Source organism: Gavialis gangeticus, unplaced genomic scaffold, assembly GCF_001723915.1.
Source record: "Gavialis gangeticus isolate Ggan-Ray unplaced genomic scaffold, GavGan_comp1, whole genome shotgun sequence".
In the NCBI taxonomy this organism is placed as follows: domain Eukaryota; kingdom Metazoa; phylum Chordata; order Crocodylia; family Gavialidae; genus Gavialis; species Gavialis gangeticus.
In genome coordinates, this window is record NW_017728994.1 from 76797781 (window position 1) to 76810655 (window position 12875).

Genomic DNA, 12875 nt, shown 5'->3' on the forward strand with positions numbered 1-12875 from the left:
CACACACACACACACACACACACACACACACACACACACACACACACACACTACCACCCTCTATTTGGAAGGGTAAAAGTGGTTCATGGCAGTTCGTCATAAGGTATCTTAGGTTTGATCCCTGCTTTATTGAGAGAGAGTGCCTGCTGGAAATCACATGACAATAGTTCCTGTGTCCCAGCTCAATAGAAATAGTTTTCACTTGGCTTTTCAGAGCAAGATATTCCTTTTTATTGGCTATGGCCCTGCAGGGAAAAATCCGAAGCAAAAAAAACCCCATCATCATCTGTTAGTCTCTGTGTCTGAGCGTGGCACATAGGGAATAGCTATAAGAAAAAAAATTCATTGATATCTTTCCTGTCTGAGTAAACAGAAAAGAAAGAAGCTCAGCTTGGCTTTATGGGGGCATTTGATATGAATTTCAGAATCCTATAGCGTTAGAAACGAGAAGCCATCCCTGAACTAGAAAGCAAACAAATAGGTACCTAGGAATTACATCCAGCATTCACCCTTGTCACAGAAACTAGCCTTCACTGACTCCTTACTCTCCAAAAGGTTGAGTAAAAAGATTGATTTTACCATGTGCACAGCGCATGAATAGTTTGAAGTTTTTTCAGATCCCAAGATGCCCAAATTCCAAATCTGGGGGTTCTCACAGAGAATGTCCAAGCACCAATTTCTCTTGCTTAAACTAGGCTCCCACATTGTGCAACTCACTAATTTCAATTCTGCCAGATTGCGACTTAATGCTCAGTTGTCTGAAAAAATAGATTTGAGGTGTTCCAAGATGGCACCCAACATTACTGAACACACCGGTTCCTAGGCCCCATACACATATTCAGTTTCTACTGGGAGACTTGCCACTCTCCCGTTGGAACCATGAGTGTGCAGACATTCAAGTTTTTTCACCCAGAGCCAAAACGGGCACTCCAGGAGAAAAATAATGTGACTACAACCAAATAGAAACTGTTCTTGGGAGAGTTGCGCATTGGGAGAATGAACATATATGCACATTTTCCCACAGCTTAACTCTTCCTGGGGGCCATGAGGAGTGGAACTGTAAGGAAAGTCTCCCATGCCTTCCAGAGACCAGAGTCACCCCAGTCTGGAGAAGGTGTAGGGGGTACCTTCTCCTGCCCCTCCTGTAGACCAGGAGGGGAGGGAAAGAGCAGCCACCAGTTATTCCCTGCCTACTTCTTACTCCAGGGTCTCCAGTGTGAGAACCAGGCAGGGGACTTTGCCCTGTTGATCCAGTCCCCAACAGGAAAGGGAAGCATGAGGCAGCCCATTCTTTCCCCAAACTAGGGTCACCTGTGAGGAGCAGGGTAGAGGGGGCTTGCAGACTGAAAGTTTTGTACTGCTCCCTCTCTGGAATCGTTTCTAACAGTGGAAATTTTTCTGACTCAGGCCTGAACTAAGCACCTAGACTCTCTAAACATTGAGCAGTCATTGCATAGAAATACATAAGTATTAATACATAAGTCCTTAAAAAAGAGATTGGAATCCAATTGTCCCTCTCCTGAATGAGTGGTCTAACCACTGATTTACAGGTTCATGTTCTTTCTTTGTCCCTCCCTCTGGCCCAGTGAATCTTGTCTCTCCCTCTGTTTTGCAAAGTATGATTCCTTTAACACAGTTGTTCCCAATGTTTTTTTATACTATGGACCAGCAAATTCACTCAAAGAATTTTGGGACATTGGGTATAGAAATTTACATATTTAAATTTAATTTTTACGTGTGGAGTGGGGGTTGTAAGGATCGAAGGCAGTGTATGACACAAAAAAAACTCAATAGGCATAGGCACAGTTCAAAACAGATCTGCACATATAACACACAGCAGTTTCAGAGCCTGTGAATCTCCTGATGGGATAAACCCACCCATTATGTACGAGGAGTCATACTTGTGATTGAAAATTGCTTTGTTTCGTTTTTTGGCATTTTCTTGGCATTGTACATCCTCTGCTCAGTTCTCCTCTCTGTCATTCAGAACTTCATTGTTCCTTTTCACAGCAGCACTCTTTCCAAAAAAACAATCCAATGAAGTTTGCTTGATCATCTCTTAGCCATTGCATTTGATACGGAAGTGACTAGCCACAGTTACCACAGTCCAATTTCAAAAACTAAAGTCACAGTCATTGGCCAAGCGAGGACATTCTTGCCCAGCCGATCAGTATAGTGTGGGCATGGCCTGGGCATAGAACTGCTGCTAGCAGTGTTTAAAGGTCATGCCACGATCCAGCAGCCAACCCTTTGCAGCCTGGAACTAGGCTGCGGCCCATTGTTTGCGAACCTCTGCTTTAAGGTGAAGAGAGGGACCTCATCACAAAATAGCCCATAGCCAAGTGTTATATCTCTATCCTGAGACATGAGTGTTGTTGGCTTTAGCTACCTTGGGTTGAGCAAGGCATAAAATCGAGATTTCCCCTGTCCCATGTGAGTACTGTAATCATGAAGTTGTTGCATAAATGGGGAATGTCAGCACCACCAGTAGTGTTTTTGAGTTAAAATGGCTCCAGCTGCTGTGCTTTGAATGGAATTCACTCCCATATGTATGAATTAGGTTCAGGTAAGAATGAGCATCCCAAACAGATCAGATTTCTTAGGACACTTAGGCAAGAAAAAAACCTAGTTTCTGGATTCTAGTCAGGCTTAGGCATGAAACAAGTGCCAAGATGGAGGCATTTCTTGATATGAAAGAAACAGCAATGTACGTTTCTAGGAAATTTTACCATAAATTAATTAACTACTACAAAGTAAGGTGGGAGATTTGAGGGTTTTACTGGACTTAGTCACTAGGGTATTTTACACATGTAAGCCCTGCAGTGCCAGGTGCTTTGAAAAGTGCCCTGCGCTGCAACACTTACAGTTGTATAAGTGGCGAAACGCACATCAGTGCTGAGAAATATGCTTGGCTTCGTATATTTGCATTCACTAAATAAATAAATACTAGAGTAATAGGGCTTTACAGTGTGAAAAAAGAAAGAGACAGATGATTATGGTGCAAGCCCCTACACCAAAGTAACGTCTCCCAATCCAATATCAAACCACCCCTGAAAGAATTATAGATAAAACACTTTTATAGATAAAATAAGTCACACTGGCATAGGTGTTGTCATTCTGTTCCAGCCCATGGTAGATGTTTGCTCAAGGTTATTACCAGCCTCCTCGATTAGGGACAGGTATTACACATAAGCTGGTATACATGATCAGACACCAGTTCAAATTTGTAACACAACAGAAGCTCAGTGCACATAAACCACTTTCGGAACAGCCAAAACTAGTTTAAGGTAAACCTGGAAGGATGTAGTATAAACATTAACTGATTTAGGTTAAATGGATGTATTAAACTTCTGTCCCAGATCCCCTCCAGATTCAGGTTAACTCACAGTACCCCAACATCCCAGGACACTTTGCACCTCTCCCACAAACCCTGCCTCACAGGGTAGGCAGGCTAGCCTTGGCCCAAACTGTCTGTTCCAGGTTGATATGTTCTAGCCCCGCACCTATCCCTGGTTTCTAGCTGAGGCCACTATAGGAATGTGGGTTAATTTCCAGAATCAAAATTGAACATCTGTTCACTTTCTTATTGGTTCAGTCTACACAGTTTAGACTAACCTGCAAAGATTGAATCAATTCAGCCTCAGGTTTTATGACTGTCTGTACTTAGCCCCAGAGCTACAAGCCTGTCTGTCTTTGGGATCCTGGTGTAAGTTACATCACTAAAGAAAACCATTACAGAAATAAGTTACAGCAGTATAATCATGTTGTCTGTCCAGATCTCCAGGGTCAAAATTTTGAACCTGAAAAATGGGTATAAGAATCTGACTAGTCTGCTAGGAGCATTACAAAGATGAAATCAGTAATATTTGTGAAGTACACATCGGGTGCACCTACATGAGATGCTTAATGGTGAATTAGCATAGTTTACTGTGAAGTAAGCACATGGGTCTACACGTGCACATGCTTACTTCACAGTAAATCTCCCTAATCCAAAGTAAATTTGCTACCTACAAATGGAAGTACAAATTACTTGCAAGTACAAATAACTACAAATTTGCTTGGCATTAGTAATGGCACCATAGTGCTTATGTAGACATCTGGCCAGGAACCACATCTGCTCCCAATCAGCCATCCACGAGGGCACAGGAGATAGCTCCCTGCCCCCATGAGCTGCCGGGGATGGCTCCACCACAGGATCCTAGGTAGTGACTGCCCCAGCAGGAGGAAGCTCCAAGCCCACTGCTCCCAGATCGCAATTGCAGAGCAGAGGCTGAAAGATTCTTATCTCCCAGCCCTTGCTCCACCATTGTGATCAGGGAGCAGGGGCTGGGAGACCTTTATCTCGTAGCAGTGGCTCCATGACCATGGGGCTGCTGCTGGGAGCTGCTTATCTCCCAGATCCTTATATAGAGATAAGGGTCTTCCAACCCCAGCCCACAACTGCTGGGCTCAGCCTAAGAGATAAGCATTTCCCAGCAGTGGCTCTGCAATTGCGGAGCCAGTGCTAGGAGCTCCCTGCAGGCAGGAGATGGGAAGCTTGTTTCCCGTCCAGCTCCAACAGTGCGGATTTTGTGGGGGAACAAGCTCCCCAGCCTGTTCTCCACCCCCAGCTCCATACTCACAGAGCTGGGCAGGGAACAAGTTCCCCAGCCCCCACTCGAACAGTTCCCTGCCTAGCCTGGAGGTGACTGGGACCTGTCCCTGACTGGGTCAGCTCCCAGCCAGCACCAAGCATGTGCAGCCTGGTGTTGGCTGGGAACTATCCTGTTTTGGGCTGTCCCCAGCAAGCTCCAGGCTGCACATGCAGACTTCCCCGTGCAGCCTGGGACTGGCCAGGAACTGTCGCAGTCAGTGGCAGGTGGTAGCCCCATACCTCAATCAGGTGATCGAGGCACAGGACTTAGAAAGAGCTGCAGGGCTCTTTCAAAACCAGGTGCCCCTGATCAGGGAGCCAGGGCTAGGAACTCCCTGCTGTTGGGACAGGGGGACATTGTCCCTGTCCCAGCAAAAGGCAGCCCCTCCGGGGCCAGGAGTCCCATCCACTATAATGTACTTCTGCTGTCCTTTTGGCTATTGAATTTAAATGCAGCCAGACAGTTCTTCAGAACTAGCCATGTTGTGCTAGATGAATGTATATACTAGAGGTATACAAAGTTCTATGGGTAGATGTGATATCTTTTATTACAGCAACTAAATAGTTGGACAAATTGTTCTTTGCAAGCTTTCAAGCACATACTCTCCCTATGCCTAAAGAAGGGTCTTTGTGCCCAAAAGCTTGCAAAGAATATACTGTCCAACTATTTAGTTGATCTAATAAAAGAAATCACATCTCCCTGAAGAATCTTGTCTGCCTATGTCCGTAGACCAACTTGGTTACAACCAACAGCTCTGTATACTGAGGGTTTGGGAGAAGTGAATTTGTTAGCTAGAACTGACTATCAGAATCAGCCACAGGAGGGAGCTACAATCAAAAAATAAGCATCAGTTTACTTGCTTGGCTATGTGGTTTGGAGTGTTTTCAGGTTATGCTGTCTTAATTATTCTTACAGTGCTTGGTTAAAGTTATGTTTGGAATCTTAGAGCCATAAGAATAATTAGTGTTTGTGCAAGTCAAAATAAATGATACATTTCCAAATAGTATCTGTCAGAATTCTAGCACTGCAGTTGTCACAAAATACAAAATCATCCTTTATTTTCTTGATTTCAGTCTTATAAACAGCAAGTTTGTATAACTAGCAATTCCTAATGAAATGTAATCTTATTGTGATGTGCTAGTTACAGGAGACTCTATTTTTGTTAATATTCCAAACTAAGTATATGCTTTAGTGGCAAGTTGATCAAAAGGCACTGAACTCAGTATTTGTGTGTGTTATGGGTAGAAGCCACAGACTCAAGCAGACATCCATGCAAATCCACTGGCTTTTATTTAAAATGCTGAAATAAAACTTTCAGAGCTAAATTTCAGCAACAGCCAGTAACTTAAAATAGCATACATGGCACAAGAGTTGCAACTGCACACTCAAACACATGCCTACATGCAGTTGTTTTGTACATGTGCACATTTTAAGCTACCTTGTATGTCTTTCTGGATGGCTTGATTTCAATAGAAATTGTCAACGCTGCATCTCTTAGAGTTCTTCCACATTTTCCATAATCAATAACTACTGCCAATTTAAAGATTCTTCTTTCATTCCTTGAACTCTCAGAACAGCAGAGATTTCCTAAGCCTTAAGAAGGGTGATTGCACCCAAAAGCCTGCAAATAACGTTTTTCCAAATACTCAGTTGGATATCTAATAAAAGATATCACATCTACCCAAAGAACCTTGCCTGCCAATTTAAAGAGAAGTTCATAAGACCCAATGAATATCTACTTAAGACTTAAAATGGCATTTCAATGTGGATTCAGAGGGCTGTTGCATTGGGGGATGTTGACATTTGATTTCCAGTGATGCTACCTAGGCCCCCTCTACATGTACAAGAAAAGGCATGATGGGATCTAATGCACAATCCGCATAATTGTGCTTCCTGCCATACTACATGTGCGTGCAACACATGCATGGCAGGAGGCGTTACTGTATGATCACAAATCAAATCCCATCATGCCTTATTGCTGGTGCAAGGGAAGTCTGATCCCCAGCTCCCTTTGCAGTAGCAAGAAGCAAGATCCCATGGCTGGGAGCCCCTACAGCTGACAGAGCTCCCAGGCATGGGGCTTCCCCATACGCCCTGCATCTAGGAGATCACAGCAACTGCAGCCTCCGAGCCGTGGAATACATGGGATGCCCCAACAGCTGGAAACCCTGTCAGGTAATGGGACTCCTAGCTGTGGGGTCATGTGCTCCCATGGCTGGGAACCAGCTTCAGCTGGAAGCTCTCAGGGGTGCACATGAACCCCCACAGCTGAGAGCTCCAGTCAGCTGACAGGACTCTCAGCCACAGGGACACAGGCTATATGTGCAAATTAAAGCTGGATAGAAACCAGCTATAAAGTTATTACATGTTTTCCAGTTCTAAGTGTATAGCTGGTTGGTTGGACCTTTTTAAGGTGCCATAGTTAGTTTGCATATATAGCCAATCTAATTTAATTGCATAATTGACCAAGTAATTGTGTAATATATATAATATATAGAGGTGGCCTTAGAAATAGGAGACTGGAGACAGAACAGCCATTTATAAGGTCATTAGGTTCTTGAGAGGTGGCTGGACTATTGTAAGCTCCAGGAATGCAGATAGATGACTTTTCTAATTGAAGCATGGGGAATGGAGGTGGGAAAAGAAAAAGATCAATAGAGGTCCTTTTTGAGTTCTATGATACGTTAGGATCCTACGTAGTAGCCTACTTATACTTCTAGCACTTTTGCTTCTTAAGTCTGAAAAAACAATCGATTTTAGGATTAACAGACTTAGCCATTAAAATCCTTATCATTGTAAATAGCACATGATATTACCATTGACCAAGGAGTGAAAGTATTTGTTTTCATTTAAGAGAAAGGTTGGAAGGACTTGGATTATTTAGTCTAGGGATAAGATGAGTGAGAGGGGATTTAGTAACAGTCATCAAATACTAGAAGAATGGTCAAATATCTAACATGATGGTAATATGATAGTAGACTTTTCTGTAGCTTCAGGAGACAGGACAAGAAAAAAGTCTTCAATTGTAACAAAGGAATTTTAGGCTGGATATTAGGAAGAGCTTTCAAACTGTAACAGTGGTTAAGCATGGGAATATATTACCTAAAGAGGCTGTGGAATCGCTATCCAAGTTGGACATTTTTAAGAGCAGGCCAGACAAACTTTTTTTTTTTTCAGTTAGTCAGGGGTGAACCTGCGTTGACCACAGGGTTGGCCTACATGACCTCCTGAAGTCCCTTCCAACCCTATTTTTTATTTTATGATTCTATAAAAAATGATCGGCAGGACAATGGAATGCATTCAGCCTTTCTCAGCACAGGTGTAGCTCTCACTGGCCACTTACCCTGGACTCAATTTCTCTCTTTCTTTTGCAGGTAATTATTTTTCTTTAGATTGGCTTATTTATTTGGCAATCAAATTGTTCTTTTTATTGGTGTGCATTAATTGCCAGAAGTGATTTGTTTTTAAAATTGGGCAACGACATTTTGTATATGAGAAATACAGGGGAGATTGCAAGCTACTAAAGCTATTATCTGATCATTTATACTCTGTATATATATTTCCATAAATTAAAAAAAAGAGATTGTAATGGGCTCATTTTACAGGGTCACAAAGATAATGGTAACACTCATTGTTGAAATACTAATTGGTGAGTCTCTGCCGTACAGCGACTGTCCACAGCACCTTTGTTTAGAATTAAACATTCTTCATATGATAACCCTGCCTGAAAAATGGGGCATAATTGAGAGAGCATGTAAAAGATCCAGGTGCTGCTTTACAATGGTGTAAATCTTGATTAATTTCTTTGATCACAGAAGTAAGCAGAATTTGACTGAATGAATATGATTTAAATGTTTTCCTCTACATATAAAAACATTTACTAATACCTATAATTGTATAGGTACAATTCTCCTCTGCTCTGGTGGTGTTGGAAGCATTTTATACAAATTGAAATGTATTGAGATGACAGTGCCAGCCTGAATTTACAACTTTCAAAAATGAGATTAGATAAAGGTCCTGGGGCACAATAATGGCATCTTTGTTGCTTGAGGAGAGTTTAAGCACGGTGTAGGTTTGAGCCACATCTGGGGATGTAGTTTAACCATGGAGAGGTTTCAGCTCATAAAATCAGAGGCTGCTATTTACATTTTTAGAGATTCCCACTGACAACTTGAAAAAAATCCTGCTGGGTTTCTCCCTGTAAGTTAAACATTTGCTTTATTGTGATAGTCATTTGAGATGCTGTCTCAATTGCAAATTGTCTTCCTCAGACAATTTGTTAAATTGAACTTGATGAATATAAAAAAAATATTAAATGGTTTCTATATTTTCTAGATTATGAAATTATGCTTACTTGAAATATTCAGCAGCCAGGACTGAAATTCCCTTACTAAAGATCTCTCTCAAAAACAGTAAAATCTTATGCTGATCTTTAGAAGTGTACTGTCCCTCCACCCAGATCATGGATGTTGCCAGCACTGACTGCTTTTAACCATTTGCTTTGCACAGACAGTGCTGTATGGTTAATGGGTGACTTAAGTAAGGAATCTTACTACTGTTCGGGTGTAGCTGGGCTTTTATTCTAGCCAAAAATAATCAAATGTCACCAAGCAACAGAAACTTGATGGAGGAAGGGATTTTAATGTATCAGACTAATGTAGCGGAAACGAGCTTGCATGTCTCGCTAAATAACAGGAGATATGCATACATTTCCCAATGCATCAGTTAGAAATCACACCCCTGGGAGTTCCAATAACACTTATTTGGTTAGAAAACAAAGATGGAAATGGTAGCACATGCCTGCTTCTCTGCACAGTACACGCTGTCTTCTTGATTCTGGCCATTCTGCCCTTGTCACTGGAAACGCAGCAGTGTTGCTCCACAAGAGTCTGCGAACATTTGCTTTGGGTTTTGCTCCCCAGGTTAAGTTCTGCTTTGGGATCAAATGAGCTTAAAACTTAAACTGTTGTAACACTCAGCTTCAGCTGTACTGGGTTTTGTAGATTGTTTTAGGAAAGCTGTGAGAAATCATAAACTTTACATGATTATAACATGTTTACATGTTTGCTGACCATCAGTCAGCTCAGTATTTCTCAAAGAAGGGTCTGCAGGAAAAGGTGCGCAATTCTTTCTGATTTTAGTCTGACCATTGGAACAGGTAATAAAGTGAAACTAGGTAAGGTTCCTTCAGTTTCTAGTCTCATTGTGAACATTTTGGGCCGTGTTCCTTTCCAAGTGTGAAAGTGAGATCCTACTCTTTGGAGCTAAGCTCTTGGGACTAGTTAACAATTCTGAAGAGCTATTGTGATGTCAACTCTAGGTTTCCTGACCTACAATGCTTTGAGAGCTAGATGAGAAAAGAACAAAAGATAAGCTAAATGAGAAGGGCCCTGCTATTGGTAGCACTGAAGATGAAGTTCAGATGCAGATTCAGATTCTCACAACATTCAGCGGTGCTCACATCTGGGGTTTGATTTGAGTCCAATTCTTTCCATTACATTGCTTGGTCAGACAACCACTAACTAATTACTGATACAATATGTTATTGGTTTCAGTCTCTCACTAATCAGGGAGTCATTCCTTCCTATTTGTTATATATGTTTCATGTAAGTCCAAAACATAGATGTCCTTAAATTTGTGATGGCATTAAATAAAAGGTTCTCTGCATCTGTAAAGTTTGCTAAAACATGTGTATAGCAACAGTACCTATTAGTCTTTTCCATAATACAATGAGCTTCTGTTCGGTATCCCTGTTCTGGAAAGGCTCAATTTCTGGTCTGTTGGGCTTTCATAAAATTCAGGGTTAAACACCTTAATTAACATTTTAAAAGGTCCTTACATCTGTTAAGCTTCTTCAGAGCTGTTGCATTTAGGGCAGTTACAGTGTTTATTGGTAAAGGATTGATTGTTCCCATCTGCTAGTGATTCACTATGATGTGCTTGCGATAAGGCAGACACACAGTTTTTTGTTGTCAGTAGTCAAATATGTTTCTAGACCAGAAAGCTTTATATGTCTTCAGGCTACAGATTGTCTGAACCAAATAAAAAACTTGCACTAACATTTTAGCACTCCAAGAGACTGGTCAGTAATCTTTTATGAGTTCACTGATTCTTGACACGCTTCATTGATTAGTCAAATGCTGTAGCTCCGGGAGCAAGTCTCCAAATAACAATACAAGGGTTAAGAAGAATAGGCTTTCAGAGCAATAAGAGAAAAGTGTTCCTATCAACACTATAGTGACTCAGTTTTCAGTGAGTCACTTTCTTTTTAGAGCTCTAGCATAATGAAGATAAATAGTTTTCCATCATGTGGGTGTCATTTTGGGGGTTAAACATATTCATTTCTGTTGGATAAAGACAGTGGATTAGCATTTTGTAATTGGAATGCAAACTCATTTCTTGCTAAATAAAGAACTGGGCTCTTAATCTTATGGGTTTGGTGAAAAATTAAAAACCTACAGCCCTTTAAAAAAAAAAGCATATGTTTTCAAAAGCAACCTTTGGCTTACAGCTCTGAATATTTCAGATTTAATAAACATTCTTCATCATGGCTTTAGTCTTGTTAATTGCCAGCAGCATAACAAGTAAAGACAGTACGTTTTATGATGTGATTTATATCATCGCTCACTCTGTAAGTAAATAAAGTCTGCAGGACACAGCACACTCATAGTTTGCCTGGGGAACATGTATTAAAATAATACAAATTTTAATTAGCAGTATTAAATCATTACATCACTAATTAATTATTTTCCATTATTCCTCATTCATTATACTTTTTTTCTTTTTTGTGAAAACGGTACTGCTTTCCAAGACTCAGAACTATCAGAGTGAATGTGTAGTACCAGTTAATATTGATTAATGGGGAGTAAATTGAACATCAATTTTGGGGAGTATTTTATTTGATTCCTGACAAGTCCTACTCATCTGAATATCATTTCTTCATTGCGGCTTTTGATCAGGGCCAAGTTTCTCCACTCCATGAGGAATTAAATCAGGATTTTTGGCTAGTCCAAGCAGAAGGATCTTCATCGTTCTTCCATCTCTGTATACTTTGATCCCTTTTCACAGAACAGTAAATGTGTTACATATACACTGCAAACTAATCTTGCACAGATGCCTATTACAAAGCTGAAGCTAAAAGATAATTGAAATGAGACACAAATTAAGGCATTGGAATCAAGGTCGGGGGAAGGCGCACTGGAAGGGATGCAGCTAAGCTGATACTCTTGTGGGTACAGGCTCTGGTTGTGTGGGGAAGGGTGAGCTGTGATTTCAGGGTCCTGGAAGATAAATGCTGGAGGGAAAGAAGCAGGGAGTAAAGATACAGGGGTTTTTCCTGTCACTATCACTGAATTTGGGGGGTTATTCGTTGCACAGCATGGCATTCTGCAGCACCTTCAGCGGGCTGGCAAGAGGCTTAACTGCTCAGCTGGGAGACATCTTCCCCATAGTTTAGCTGTCAGGACCCTAGAGCTGTCCTGGCTCTAGGCTTTGTCTCTCTGAACAGCTAGGGTGCTTAGCTGCCAGGATCCAAGAGCTCCTCTTACCTTAACCCTTTGGGTCCAGGACACCACCAGGAGCCTCAGGGCACCAGCCCACAACATGTACTTTGCCAAGGACAGCAAAGAAACTTGCAGTACCTCTGCTCAAAGCAGGAAATTCTCTACCCTTTATAATACCAATGACATAAATTTATTGACCACAATGGTATCTAACATTTTGTAGTAATTAAAATCATTAAATACACCTGTATAGAGGCAGACATCTTATCTAATACCAAGAGACTTTATACCATCCTTTTTGTAAGAAAATCCAAACTTTTTGACTTTTCTATTTCTGTTTTTGGAATTAAAACTGGAATTAAAGTTTTGTTTAATCGTGATAATGTCCCTGCATCAGAAAACAGGGGCCAGATCTCCAGTAAATATTTTAAATTTATCAAAATTAATATGCACAATTTTAAAACTTTTTATAGAAAAAAAAACTTGTATCTGTAAATGAGCTTGATATATTTTCCATGATGTAACCAGGGTTAAGCGACTTAACTTTTTGCATTTTTTGTATCTGTGACTTGGGATATTAATGCCTATTAGCATAACTAACTTCTTAAGCACTTCAGAGTTAATTATTGCTAAACATTACTTGTATATCTGATTTTTTTTTAACCACTTGCATTCAGTCATCCTTAAAGCATTATACTATAAGTGGGCTCATGTAATAACACATGCAATAACATGTATT